This window comes from Taudactylus pleione, unplaced genomic scaffold, assembly GCF_031769625.1.
Source record: "Taudactylus pleione unplaced genomic scaffold, aTauple2 ptg001408l, whole genome shotgun sequence".
Classification (NCBI taxonomy): domain Eukaryota; kingdom Metazoa; phylum Chordata; class Amphibia; order Anura; family Myobatrachidae; genus Taudactylus; species Taudactylus pleione.
In genome coordinates, this window is record NW_028285808.1 from 1,384,089 (window position 1) to 1,398,059 (window position 13,971).

Genomic DNA, 13,971 nt, shown 5'->3' on the forward strand with positions numbered 1-13,971 from the left:
TTTAGATGGTAGTTTTGGGGGAACAAAATAATGTACTTGGTAGGCCTTCCTCTCAGACGTGGAGAAATTAGAGCCTATGTGATCTTCTCATTTCTTTCAGAATTTGCGGAATGAAGAACAGGTGGCAGTAATCCAGGCGGGAACTGTGCTGTCACTCTGCGAGAAGGTACAGACCTGTCACTACATGGAGGAGCGCCATGTACATTTCTTATTGCACTGTGTTTGCCCGGCATGTAGGGGAAATACTGTGTGTAATGTGCCCGTATCTACAGTATGTGGACAAATTATAGGGTTTGTTTTAAATACTGAATTTAAATGAACCCCTCCCCACTTCTAAAAATAGTGATCCGCTGGTCGTCGGCAGAAATCCCAGCTTTATGTAAATGTCAGGACCCCCATCAAATTATTTTTTAAAGCCACTTATTTTTCAAAAGAGAAATACGATACTGTATAACATTTCCATAATAATAATAGATGAGTGATATGAACATTTGTATAAACAGTTGCAAAAGGTATATTTATCAATTTCTGCTATAACTAGTTATCATAACTAATGATATCTTTCACTACGGTGGCCTCCAAGAGTCATAAAGATTATAAGGGGAGATGTATCAAGCCTTGGAGAGAGCTAAAGCAGGGAAGGTGCCCGTAGCTACCCATCCGCTTACTGTCATTTAAAAGACTGTGCTGTATAAATATTAAAACAGTTATAATCTGATTGGTTGTTTTGGACAACTTCTCCACTCTATCTCTCACCAAGACTTGATACGTCTCTCCCAATATATTTTAAATGTGTCCGTACATTGCTGTACATTGCTTTTGCACAGTACTTACAGCTTCTCGGCTTCATTCGTATATTCTTCTATCAAATGTATCTCTGACAAATGTTACACTGATCACAATATACTTAGCAGATTCCTGCTCCAAACCCCACTCTACATAGACCATACAGTCACCATTATTTCCGTCACAAGACATAGCTGTGTAATAGTCTGACAGCTTCACTTATACTGTCATTAAATACAATCTAAAGAAAAAAAAATGTACAGTAGTGATTAAAATATTGAATTTATTTGTCATAAAACTACTACTCATATATTATAACGAATAATGTACTTTATGGCAGTCTTTTCCAAACTCATTCCCCAGGGAGCACTAACAGAGCACGGTTTCCATTTTTCCTAGTTGGTGCACAGGTGTATTCATTACTGGATGATACATTTTAAAAGATCCACAGGCAGGGCCGGTTCTATACATACGCATGGTACGCAGCTGAGTAGGGCGCCACATAGTGGAGGGTGCCTCAGCTGCGACCATGCGGGCCGTGGGCAGATTGTGTCTCTGTGACACAGCTGCACCGCACGTGTAGTGCTAACCGGACGGAGTTCGGTCAGCACTACACAGTGACAAACACACAGCCACCGGCGCCGGCAGCTGTGTGTTTGTTTTAATTAGCAGCCAATGAGAGTCTGTCATCTCTACCATGACGTCTCTCCCATAATGCAGAGCGGCCCGGGAGGACAGACTGAGGATCTGATGGCAGCAGTGGGAGCAGGAGCCGGAACGGAGATTCAGGTAAGTGTTTTTTTTTTTAATTACGTGTGTGTCTACCGGGAGGGAGGGGACTACTACAAGGGGGGGGGCTACTACTTGGGGGCACAACAAGAGGGGGACGACTACTACAAGGGGGGAAAACTAGATGGGGGACTACTACAAGAGGGGACTACTACTAGGGGGCACTACAAGGGGTGGACTACTACTTTGGGCACTACAAGGGGGGACTACTACTTGGGGCACTACAAGGGGGGGACTACTACTTGGGGCACTACAAGGGGGGGACTACTACAAGGGGCTACTACTGGGGGCACTGCATAGGGGGGGAAGCTCCACTGGGGGCACTACAAGTGGGGACTACTACTAGGGGCACTACAAGGTGGGGGCTACTACTTGGAGCACTACAAGGGGGGGCTACTACTGGGAGCACTGCATAGGGGGGGAACCTTCACTGGGGCACTACAAGTGGGGACTACTACTAGGGGCACTACAAGAGGGGGACTACTACTAGGGGCACTACAAGGGGGGGGACTACCACTGGGGGACACTGCATCGGGGGACCACTACTGGGGGCACTATATAAAGGGCAATACTGGGGGTACTGCATAGGAGGGGGAACTACAACTGGGGCCACTATTTAAAGGGCACTGCATAGGGGGTACCACTACTGGGGGCACTGCATAGGGGGGACTACTGGGGGCTTACTACTGGGGGGAAAAGGGGTACTGTAAAAGGGGCACTGCATAGGGGGATCACTATAGGGGTCACTACTGGAATCCTGCATAAGGGGGACCTCTCCTGGGGCACTGCATAGGGGGGACTACTACTGGGGGCACTATATAAGGGGCACTTCTGTGGCACTGCATAAATGGGACCACTTCTGGGGCACAAGGGGTACTGCACGGGGGGGTGACAACTACTGGGGGCACCGCATAGGGGGGATCACTACTGGGGGCCTGCATAAGGGCGACCACTACTGGGGGTAATGTATAAGGGGCACTACTTGGGGCCTGCATAAAAGGGACCACTACTGGGGGCATTACATATTGGGGGTACTGTGTAAGGGGCACTACTGTGGGGACTGCATTAAGATGCATATGGAATGGAAAGGACTGTTGGAATGTAAAGGGGTGTGTGTCATGATTATGGCTTTTCCATGAGACCACGGCCCCTTCATTTGTTTGGGCATGCGCAACAATATACCTGGGGGCGCCAAAAAATATACTCGCTTACCAAAAAATTTGGGCTAGTGCCGGCCCTGACCACAGGTGGAGCTAATTATTTCACTTGTGATTCTGGAAGGAGACTTGGAAAACATGCACTGTTAGTCAGAGCCGTAACTAGACAGCCGGTTACTTGCTACTGAGGCACGCCAGCGTCTACCTTCTCTGTCTCGCTCACTAACCCCACAATGCCTCTGTGTCCTGACAGCTGCTGTCCTCCCTCCTCCATGTTGGCTGCCAACTTTGGATGCCGTCCCGCTACCTTGTGCTGCAATTGGCCCAGGGATCTCTCAGGGCTGGCGCCGAGCAACATGCGGGCCCTGGCAACGCCCCAAAACAAAGGGAGGAGGCGGATTGCTGGATTGCATTGAAGGAGCCGGATGCACCGCTAGTGTCATACATCGCAGTGGGTGACGGCAAATAAAAATTGCGTCGGCGGCCAGTCCCGCCACAGGGAATTTTTCGCTGTGTGTGGTGGCATCGGCCGCACCGCCCTAGTAACGGCCCTGCTGTTAGTGCTCCCTGAGGATGCGTTTGGGAGACACTGTACTGTGGTATATAAGCAATGACATCCTTCTATTTCTCAGTATGCCATTGTAACTTTTTACTAAGAAGGACATGGGAGATTCAGGTCAGGAAAGGCTAATGTGCGCTGTCATTGCCCATGCTTACAATTTATAGAATGCATGTACTGAAATTAGAACCATTTAGCTGAAGGGAAAACATGGTAAACCCAGTGCAAATCCTGCTGTTTTAAGTATAGCTCCACCCAAATGATCTGTCCCAATGTATTTACCTAGCAGATACACATCACGGTACTCTTCCTCTTTCCACTTTTCGTGTTGTCAGTTAACAACGCGCTGTCTGTCTGTAGAAAAAAAAAAAAAAAACTTTTTACATAGTTGCTAGTTAGTATTTGGTTTGCACGGGATCTACCATTTGATGTTATCTGCCGTTATATAAAATATTCATAATACATTAGGAAAATGCCTAATTATTTTTTTTATTCCTGCTTCAAATCAAAAAAATTATTTTAAAAAAACTTAAAAAAAAATTCTGACAGCTTCTTTTTTTAAAAGTTTTTTTTTTTTTTTCTAATAAAGAAAAAAAAAATCACAAAAAACTATTTTAGAACTATTACACAAATAAATTCCCTTATGAGCAATCAAAAAAATTATGAAACACAAATTAAATAATAAATGATGGGATTATTTTGCTCATGTCTGACTAGTTTATCTAGTAGTGTTCACTCCACACTATTAGCTTGACCTTGTTTGTAATACAAAGAAATAACACACAAGTACCAATTAAGTAACAATTCTGTTCCACGGATATTCTGCTCAGGCTCGGATTATTGAAAATATCTCATAGGCTTTGGCCCAAGGCTTTAGAATTAAAGGGGTGTCCTAATAATTTATTATTTAAATGTTGAAAATATTTCAACGTGGGCACAGTTAGAGCTTTCTATGTAATTACGTAGATTGGGAGATGGCATAATCCAGAGCAAATGGTGGTAAGGATACGGATATGCGCCTGATTTTGCTGACAAGGTTACAGATTTTGCCAGAAATAAAAATTATTAGATAAGAACACTGCTTGGTAATAAAATAAAGCCAAAGAATTACAGCCTATTTATCGTAATCGGACTCTGTAGCGTGAAAGCTTTTCTCATTATTTAATGGGACCATTAATTTGATTAGTTGCTAATTGGAGATTAGTATTGAAAGAACTGGTGTGACAATTTCTGAAGCTTCATCTCAATAGTGTTTTGTCAGTGGGTTGCTTAGCACCCTGCAATAAGCTGCCTCCCAATGAGACCTGTATAGTGCATGTAGCCAGATTCTCTTGGGGAGTTACTGATCCTACTTCTTACAACAAACTAATTCAAAGTTAAACGGAAATAAATCTGTAACTAGACCACCTCTAATTATTATATGCAGTGTTATGATCTGAATATATATAAACCATGTGTGTGTGTGTATATATATATATATATATATATATATATATATATATATATATATATAGCTAATGCCATTCCATGAAGTATAGGACACAATACATGAACATTAAATTGAATCACAGCAGATGCCAAGACATTTTCAACTTCATTTCATTCTACTTATGAACTTACTGTAACTGTCACAGTGGCTTCTGATGATGTAGTTAACATTGGTGACTGGTTCTATGTTGAATATAATAGAGTTACCCAGTTGAGATCAAGGACATCAGAGATGATGAATACTTAGTGAGCACAATGGCGCAAGATGGCAGCAACTGGAAATGGTCATCATCACCAGATAAAATATTTTATACATTGGTTAATTCACAGGGACTCTACATGTTTGAGTAATTTGTATCAGAGTCCTTTGACTGGGGACAGTAATGTAACACGAGTCACATTCGTACGTAACATGAGTCACATGTCAAAATTGATTTATTTTTTTCAGTATAGTTTGGTTAAAATTCAGTTTTGTGTTTGTGTCAATCAAAAGTCTAGCGTCTTATAAGTGTATAATATAACATATTGTAAAAATAATTAGGAGAGCAGGTATAAATAAATATAAAAGTCTGCTTCGTTCCTATGTCCATTTTCTGCTTCTAAGCATTACTTATGACTACTTACCCCATATATCACTGTTATATTTTTAAAATGTTGAATTTCATCTTATAATTTGTGTGGGGTGCATTTAAACTTATAAAAATTAACATGACATATAGCGTGAGTCACATGGAATGACATATATATATGTCCCAGGGCTATTCAACATCGCATTGAATTGAATTGCCCCAAATGCAGGATATTGCAGGTACATAAAGTAATGTGATTCTGGAGATGTTTCTTAGATGAATATATACAATCATTAATAAAAATACAAATAAAATCGCCTTAAAATTTTTTGTTTGATAAATGCGTCAAATGAAACCAGCTGTGACAAATGCTAGTGTGGAATAAGAGGAACGCAGCTCAAATCTTATACCACACTAATAAAAAAGAAAAAAAGACAAACTACACTCTGATATGTCAACTGTGTTAATGCATATGTATTATCTAGTAAAAACACACAAAAAAATTATATTAAGATTATTATCATTTATTTATATGGTGCCACAAGTATTCCGCAGCGCCTTACAAAATACATAAATTGTTGACCAGTGACTTACAGAACAATACAATACAGGACCAGGACATGGATAATATACATTGCTACATTAGCAACCATAACATCCAGATAAGCAACAGAGCATAAGCAACCAAGTGTTAGGTGCCCTAGTGGTGAGTAAGAAGTTGATGAAACTAAAGTAGGGAGAAGCACAAGAGGGTAGAGGGCCCTGCTTGTAAGAGCGTACATTCTTAAAGGGAGGGGCAAATAAACAAGTTTGACACAGATGGGGTAGACGGGGAGGAAGTAATCAGTAGGCATGAAAGATGGCGTGCATTAGTTGAATGAAGAGAGCGGACAGGATAGTGAAGGGAGTTGATATCAGAGATGTAAATGGGAGAAGATTGGGTGAGGGCTTTGTAAGCGAGCGTGAGAACCTTAAATTAGGTTCTGAAAGCGAAGGGGAGCCAATGGAGGGATTGTAGGAGAGGAGAGGCAGATGTAGAGCATTTGGAGAGGAAGATAAGCCATGCAGCAGCATTAAGGACAGATTGGAGAGGAGAGATATGGGATTTGGGGAGGCCAGATAGGAGGAGGTTACAGTAGTCCAATCTGGAGATGACCAGTGAGTGTATGAGGGTTTTAGTAGCATCCTGGGTGAGATAGGGTCTGATCTTGGAAATATGTTTTAGATGGAAACATCTAGAACCTGCGAGAGGTTCTGGATATGTAGTTTGAAGGCGAGGGATAAGTCCAGGATAACTCCAAGACAGCGCACTTTGGTGCTAGATGAGCTAGTTATGCCACCAATTGATAAATAAATAGTGAGAAGTGATGTTATGTGGGACGGTGGGAAGATGATCAGCTCTGTCTTAGTCATACTAAGTTTAAGAAATCACTGGGACATCCAGGAAGAGATAGCAGAGAGACAGTTGTAGATAAGAGTCTGTGCAGAGGGGGAGAGATCAGGGGAGGAAAGGTAGATTTGAGTATCATCAGCATCGAGATGATAATGGAGGTCAAAAGAGCTGATGAGTTCACCTAGAGAGGAAGTATAGAGGGAGAATAGTAGAGGTCCAAGAACAGAATCTTGGGGAACATCTACTGTATGAGGCTGTGGGGGGGGGGAGAGGAGTCATGAGAGGAAACCGAGAAAGATCGGTCAGAGAGGTAGGAGGACAGCCAGGAGAGGGCAGTGTCATGTAGACCCGGGAAGTGAAGGATTTGCAGGTGGATAGGGTGTTCCACAGTGTCAAAAGCAACTGACAGGTCGAGGAGAATGAGTACAGAGTAGTGGCCCTTGGATTTAACAGCAAGGAGGTAATTGTTGACTTTCATGAGGGCAGCTTTAGTGGAGTGGATGGAAGCCGTTGTAGACAATCCGCTCAAAAGTTTGGAGTCAAAAAGGAGGAGAGAGATGCAACTGTAGTTGAAGAGAATGTTAGGATCAAGGGTGGGTTTTTTAAGAATGGGGAGACAAGGGCATGCTTGAATGCAGAGGAGACAGTGCCTGATGAGAGGGAGAGATTGAGGAGGCGAGCAGGCAAAAGGAGAGAGGTAGTGGAGAAGGCGGGAAGGGATAGGATCAAGGGGAAATGTATCAAATCTTTTAATAAGAAAAAAATGGTGTTGTTGCCCATAGCAACCAATCAGCTACTAGCAAGTATATTATTTTCCTTTTTTCTCTTTGGAAGGTTTGATATATCTTCCTCTGAGACTGATAGCAGCACTATGAACGTGAGAGTGCTATTGCTTATTCCCCATAAGTCAGTATCCTAATATACTTAAAGCAACAGGTTACTATATGTGTTTTACTTATTTGGGACCTATAAGAAACTTTGGATGTATGTAATATCATGCATAAGCTTAAAGCCACCTAGAGTTCCCATTTCAAAATCAAGGGAGCCCTACCTATGCACAGGGGGTGTTATGGGGCATCCATCTCTCCTGTCTGCATTGGTCAGTACAGTGTAAGAAATAACACATTATTGCTATTATATGGATTAAAGTGTCAGTAATGGTATTTTGTAGTGACATTTGTTACTTTGTATAACGGATAAGATCCTTATGCCACAATCTTACACTTCTTCATTCATACTGTGATTATAGCGCCATCATCAGTAAATGGCTGAGTATTTCTCCTCATTTGCATTCCTGGCTTGGACATTATTAAAGAACGTTTGTAATGGAAAACATATGCAGTTCTGGTTCTCACAGACCTGTCATAGCAGCAGGAACAGGGACACATATAACCAGTAAATATTAATGGTCACTAAGAACAGATATGTACAAAATATCACCAAAAAGTTCATCTGTGAGTGTAAATAAGCAATAAAGGAATCAAGCTCCAAACTGAATTAATGGCTGGGTGTTTTGTTTGTGCTGGATTTGCAGTGGTTAAAGCAGATTGAAGTGACGGAATCCGCCCTGACACAGAAAATGATTGATGTGGAGAATGAGAAGGTAAGACTGCCAGTAAGTGGAGTTTTTGTACATTTTTTCCACTCCTGCCAAACTTTCTCCATTGACTGTTCTCTCTGCTCACTGTCTCACTGGTTGTCTGTCTGCCATTTACTTGTCACCTACCAGTGGGCCTGATTCAGCAAGGTACGCAGCTGAGAATTCGCACGCACCCGGCCGCGACGAAAATATGATAATCAATGTATTCGCACTGCCGCCACAGCACAAAATGCAGACGCCCAACACTACATGCAGTTGCCTGAAAAGTTAGCAAGATAGCAAAAACATCGGTAACATCGAAAACCATCAGACCCATACGCATCATAGTGGTTGACCAGACCTCACTCAGGATAACTTCCTGTGTGCAACTACACCTCTGGCTGCGTATGCCGCCGCAGAGGCTTAATGATGCAAGCCCCTGTAACTGTATTACAATGCACAGGCACGCCTGCGTTCGCCTGAGCACCCCCAAACGGCCCTTCTTGTCACTGAAAATCGGAAGGGTCTGCGTGCACACTGTGATCCTTTTCCGATTGCAGTGGATAGTTTGCGCACGCGCAGTGCAATGCATACGAGGTGTGAAACAATCAACCGGGTGCGTGCAAATTTGCAGTTGCGTTCCTTGCTGAATCAGGCCCCGTATACCTTATAGTCTGACGATCTTACTGTTGTCCTGTTATTCTATAGAATATATGAATCATCTCACTGGTCAGTACAAAAGTGGATTTATCATACTTGTGCGCATAAGAAAAATCATTATATGCTCCTGATGTCAACGTGAAAAGATTTCGTTTTGACGTGACGCGCAAAAAGGCCACGTAAAGTTGTCCACTTAGGTCAACTTCAGCCACGTTAAGTGTCTGTCCCTGTGCTTTATTTATTGTCGTGCAAAAGCAGACCCTTACCGGCAATTGGGAGTCAAGAAAGCGCTCGGACGTCCGTTTTTTCATTGACTTCACTAAAATCATCACTGCTCGGCTCTCTTTTGTCATACATTAATGCTCCATACACCTAAAACAGACAGACGCCTACCAGGGATATATATATATATTCAGAGATGATCGTTTATTTGATGATGAACGTACACCTCCAATGGTTAGGGTTCTGCGCAGTTTCCGCAGCCTGACCACAGCAGCAAACATGGCATCCATTGGTCACAATGATGGCTATGGTGCTTGCAGATGCAGCAAGGAAGTGTATGACCGCTTCATCTGCATTTGGATTAAGATGGACGGAATTGTGCAGCTGCTTGTGTGTGGAACTGCAACTCCTTCCATCTCTGAATAAGACCCTTTATTCGCTACCACATGTACACACACAAACACACTAGGGTTCATTCTTGTAAGAATCCAAATGCACCCAGGGGAAACCCACACAAGTACAGGAAGGATATACAAACTCCACACAGTTATGGTGCATACACACGGTCAGATTTTTCTTCAGATCTGAACGATAACGATTTAAAAAATCGTTCATATCTGAAGGAAAATCTGACATGTCTGAATGATGAACGATGAGCGTTCCCGATGGTCAGATAACAATATCTGAAATCTGATGTGTTTGCAGTCAGTTTTGGACAATTTCAGTCACTTTATTGCAGTCAAAAATCATTCGTGGTTCAAATCGTTTGCAAAATTGTTCAAATCGTTGTTCAAATCGTTCATTCGTTCATCTGACCGTGTGTATGCTCCATTAGACCAAAAAGATAAGGAGGCACTTGTCTGTTAATATATGTATTATTAAAATATATAGTACGTACAGTATATGCACCAATATATAAATGTTCACAATAACCGTATATTATATAACAACCTAAAATGTCATATTTTTTAAAACATTGCTTCAGAAAAAAATTGAGCTAATTAACATCATTGCGGCTAATGGAGCGTACACACGGTCAGATTTGTCAGACTTGTCAGATTTGTCAGATGAACGACTGAGCGATTAAACGATTTGAACGATTTGAACGATTTTACCAAAGTTCTGAACGATTTGAACGATTTTTGACTGCATTAACATGAATGGAATCGTCCAAGTCTGACTGCAAACCCATCAGATGTCAGATATCGTTATCTGACAAACGGGAACGCGCATCGTTGATCGTCCATCGTTCAGGCATGTCAGATATGAACGATTTTCCTTCAGATATGAACGACTGAACGATTTTTAAATCGTTATCGTTCATATCTGAAGGAAAAATCTGATCGTGTGTATGCACCATAAAGCTAAGGACTGAGGACCTCATTCAGAGTCGGTCGAAGCGGCCGTACGGAAAAAGAGGCTGGATATGCAAATGATTCCCTCGCAAGTTGCGTCCCTAAGTTCGGATCGGTAGTTGGCCGACCAAGGGGAGGAAGCAGTCGGAAGACAAAAAAATACTCCCCCCTTCTCGTATGCATTGCACATCATCTCCGGGCAAATAAGGATTAATCGAGACCATCGGGAACCATCGGAACTGGTCGTAGAGCTTAAGGTTGACCATACCCTCTCTTAAGCTCTACGATCATGTCAGTGTAAAAACCTCCTATGTCACATGTGCCACGATGCTACTTTGTTAATTATGCACTCCCATAAACCGTATGCACTCCCATAAAACGCCGTTCGCATAATGAGGCACGCCTGCGTTCGGATCGCCACTCCCCCGTTTTCAAGCACCTTCCCCTGTAACCACCCACAAACGCCTCCATCTGTCACTCAAACTACCGACCTGGCTGTGTTCAAGGAGAGAGAAATTTCTGATCGTAGCGGCTAGTTTGCGCATGCGCATTGCGATCTTTACGCATGCGCAGTATAGCGAACATCGGTGGCGTACAACTGTGCGGCTGCAATGACCGTCTCTGAATGAGGTCCTGAATGTCTAAAAACTGCATGATAATTCTCATACTGCCACTAACCTCTATGCATGTGCTGTGATCAGCGCCAATTTATATCAAAGTGCTTATTCTATGGATGTGGTCGGTAGCTCTATAAAGAAATCTAGAGGAAAAGATCCAAGTTCACTTTTTCTGCTGCTACTAAGTTTCAATTGGATGATAGAGTGATCGAGTTGCACATAGAGTTGAAGCTTTATATAGCCTAAAGAGATTTTTTTTCTTATTCAGAGTCACTACAATTTATATGAATGTGTGATTTTTTTTCTAGGTGTTTGATGTTTACAAAATATAGCCTGGTTCATTATCTATTGCTGAAGCAATGTTTTAAAAAATAGGACATTTTAGGTTGTTATATTATATACGGATATTGTGAACATTTATATATCGGTGCATATACTTACTATATATATTTTAATAATAAATATATTAACAGACAAGTGCCTCCTTATCTTTTTGGTCTAGTTGTGATTTTTTTTTGGGGGGTGTTCCAGATCCCCAATTTATGGGGGCAGCTATCTGTGATTTGATATATTATAATTACATCTGCATGGTCCATCCAAGAGTTAGAGCTTGTTGTTTTTTTCTGTTTATTCCACACAGTTAGGACCATAGTGGCAATTGAACCCAAGACCTCAGAGCTATGAGGCAGTACTGCTAACCATTACACCAACCGTGCTGCAGTTTAACATCTAGTTCGAGGAAAGAACAATGGGCCTGATTCAGAGCCGTTCGCTATTTGCGGTCGTTCGTTCAAAAACAAGGGGTGGCTATTCAAATGATCCGTTCGCAAATTGCAGTCTGTTCACACCTCTAAGTCTGAACGAGCGAGCAAAACATACGCTCGTTTATTTGATAAAAACGCCCCCTGGCTGCTCGCACCATACGTCATGTCCGCTATTTATTAGATTAATCGAGTACATCGTACAGCGTATGAACTGCTCGCTATTCTTGTGGTTGGTTTTTTCAACCGCTATTTTGCGAGCAGTTCTGAGTTAAAAAAAACCAAGTGACGTGGTCAATGACGCTGCTGTATTAATTATGCACTCCCTTAAAACGCCCGTTTTGACCTTTAAGTACGCCTGCGTTCGAATTCCACTCCCCGTTTTCAAACACCTTCCCCTGTTACCACCCACATACGCCTCATTCTGTCACTCAAAATAGCAGGCACTCGCTATATAGCGTACAAACGATTTTCGGCCGCACTGACTGGTTCGCGCATGCGTACTAAAAACCGTACGCATGCGCAGATGTGCGAACATCGCTCGGAACGAGCGTACGGCCGCTAGCGAGCGGCTCTGAATGAGGGCCAATGTTTTTGCCTGGAGCTAACCTTGACCCCAGCCCTTATTATCCATCGCTCCTCTTTGTCATTATTAGGAATTGTTCAGCAAGCAGAAAGGCTACTTAGAAGAAGAACTTGACTACAGGAAGCAAGCTCTGGATCAAGCACATATGGTAAGCACTTACATGTATTGCTAATGCCCACTTAACAGTGAATAAAAATCAATAATCAGTTGTATTTTACAATCTAAAGCTGCATACACAACAAAACGATTTTGTTACCAACGATTTTCTGAACGATTTTCTTAACGATTTTCTGAACGATTTTCTGAACGATTATCTCTATCAGATTATCTGTCAGATTTTTTAAAGTGTAATGAACGATTTTTTTGATCTACAAACGATTTTTGCATATTCCCTTAATGAAAATCGTTCAGTTGACAAGTCTGATGGTGCGTACACACTGGGCGATAAAGTGGACGACTGAACGATAACTATATCGTTATCGTTCAGTCGTCCACTTTTTCGTCCATTTTTAACCCCAAAAAGATGAATGATGACGACGACGCGCGTTCCCGCGGGTCGTTCGTCATCATCGTTCATCGGGCTGACATGCAGGCCAACCTGACGATCTCGTCAGGTTGCTGCATGTCAGGGAATGGGGGAGAGAGCCCGGCGCTGAACGATATCGTTAATGATATCGTTCAGCGGCTGTGCTCAATGTCATGAACGACATTGAGCACAGCCTGCCGGGGACAACACTACACGATATCGCTCAGGGAGCATATCGTGTAGTGTGTACCCACCATGACTGAACTACAAACTACAAACGTGAACGCGCATGAACGATTATCGTTCATCGTTTGACTCAGAAAGTGAACGATTTTTTTAAACGATATCGTTTAATGATAATTGTTAAAAAAATCGTTGTGTGTGTATGCAGCTTTACTGTGTTACATAAGTCATTGCGCTGAGTACATGATTCTACAAACAAATGTCTTATTTAACATTTGCTTTAATTTAATTTAATGATCTGGTCTCTTAAGCTGCATACACACACAACGATTTTTTTAATGAACGATTTGAGTAAACGATTTTTTCCCTTGAAAAAATTTACTAAAATCATTTACTAAAGTTGTTCATTTACTAAATGTCATGAACGATTTTTATGAACTACAAACGATTTTTGCATATTCCCTTAATGAAAATCATTGAGTTGACAAGTCTGACTGAACGACAAACTACAAACGTGAACGCGCATGAACAACAATCGTTCATCGTTTGACTCTGAAAGTGAACGATTTTTGCCATCAATTATCGTTAAACCATATCGTTTAACGATAATCATTAAAAAAATCGTTGTGTGTGTATGCAGCTTTAGTGATAGGGTTTTTGGGAAAACTCCAATGAATCTAATATATTTTGTAAAAACATATTAGCATTTGTATGAATATGAGTGAAATTAGGCAATTAATG

General features: G+C 41.9%; 1 long non-coding RNA gene across 2 annotated transcripts in view; it reads right to left on the minus strand.

Moving 5' to 3' along the window:
• LOC148442717 (uncharacterized) overlaps positions 1–13,971 on the minus strand; it is a 37,009-nt gene that overhangs the window by 19,268 nt on the left and 3,770 nt on the right. For both annotated transcript variants that reach the window (XR_015875775.1, XR_015875776.1), the window contains one exon: positions 3,574–3,645. This is a non-coding gene — a long non-coding RNA (uncharacterized LOC148442717). The remainder of the gene's footprint in view (positions 1–3,573; positions 3,646–13,971) is intronic.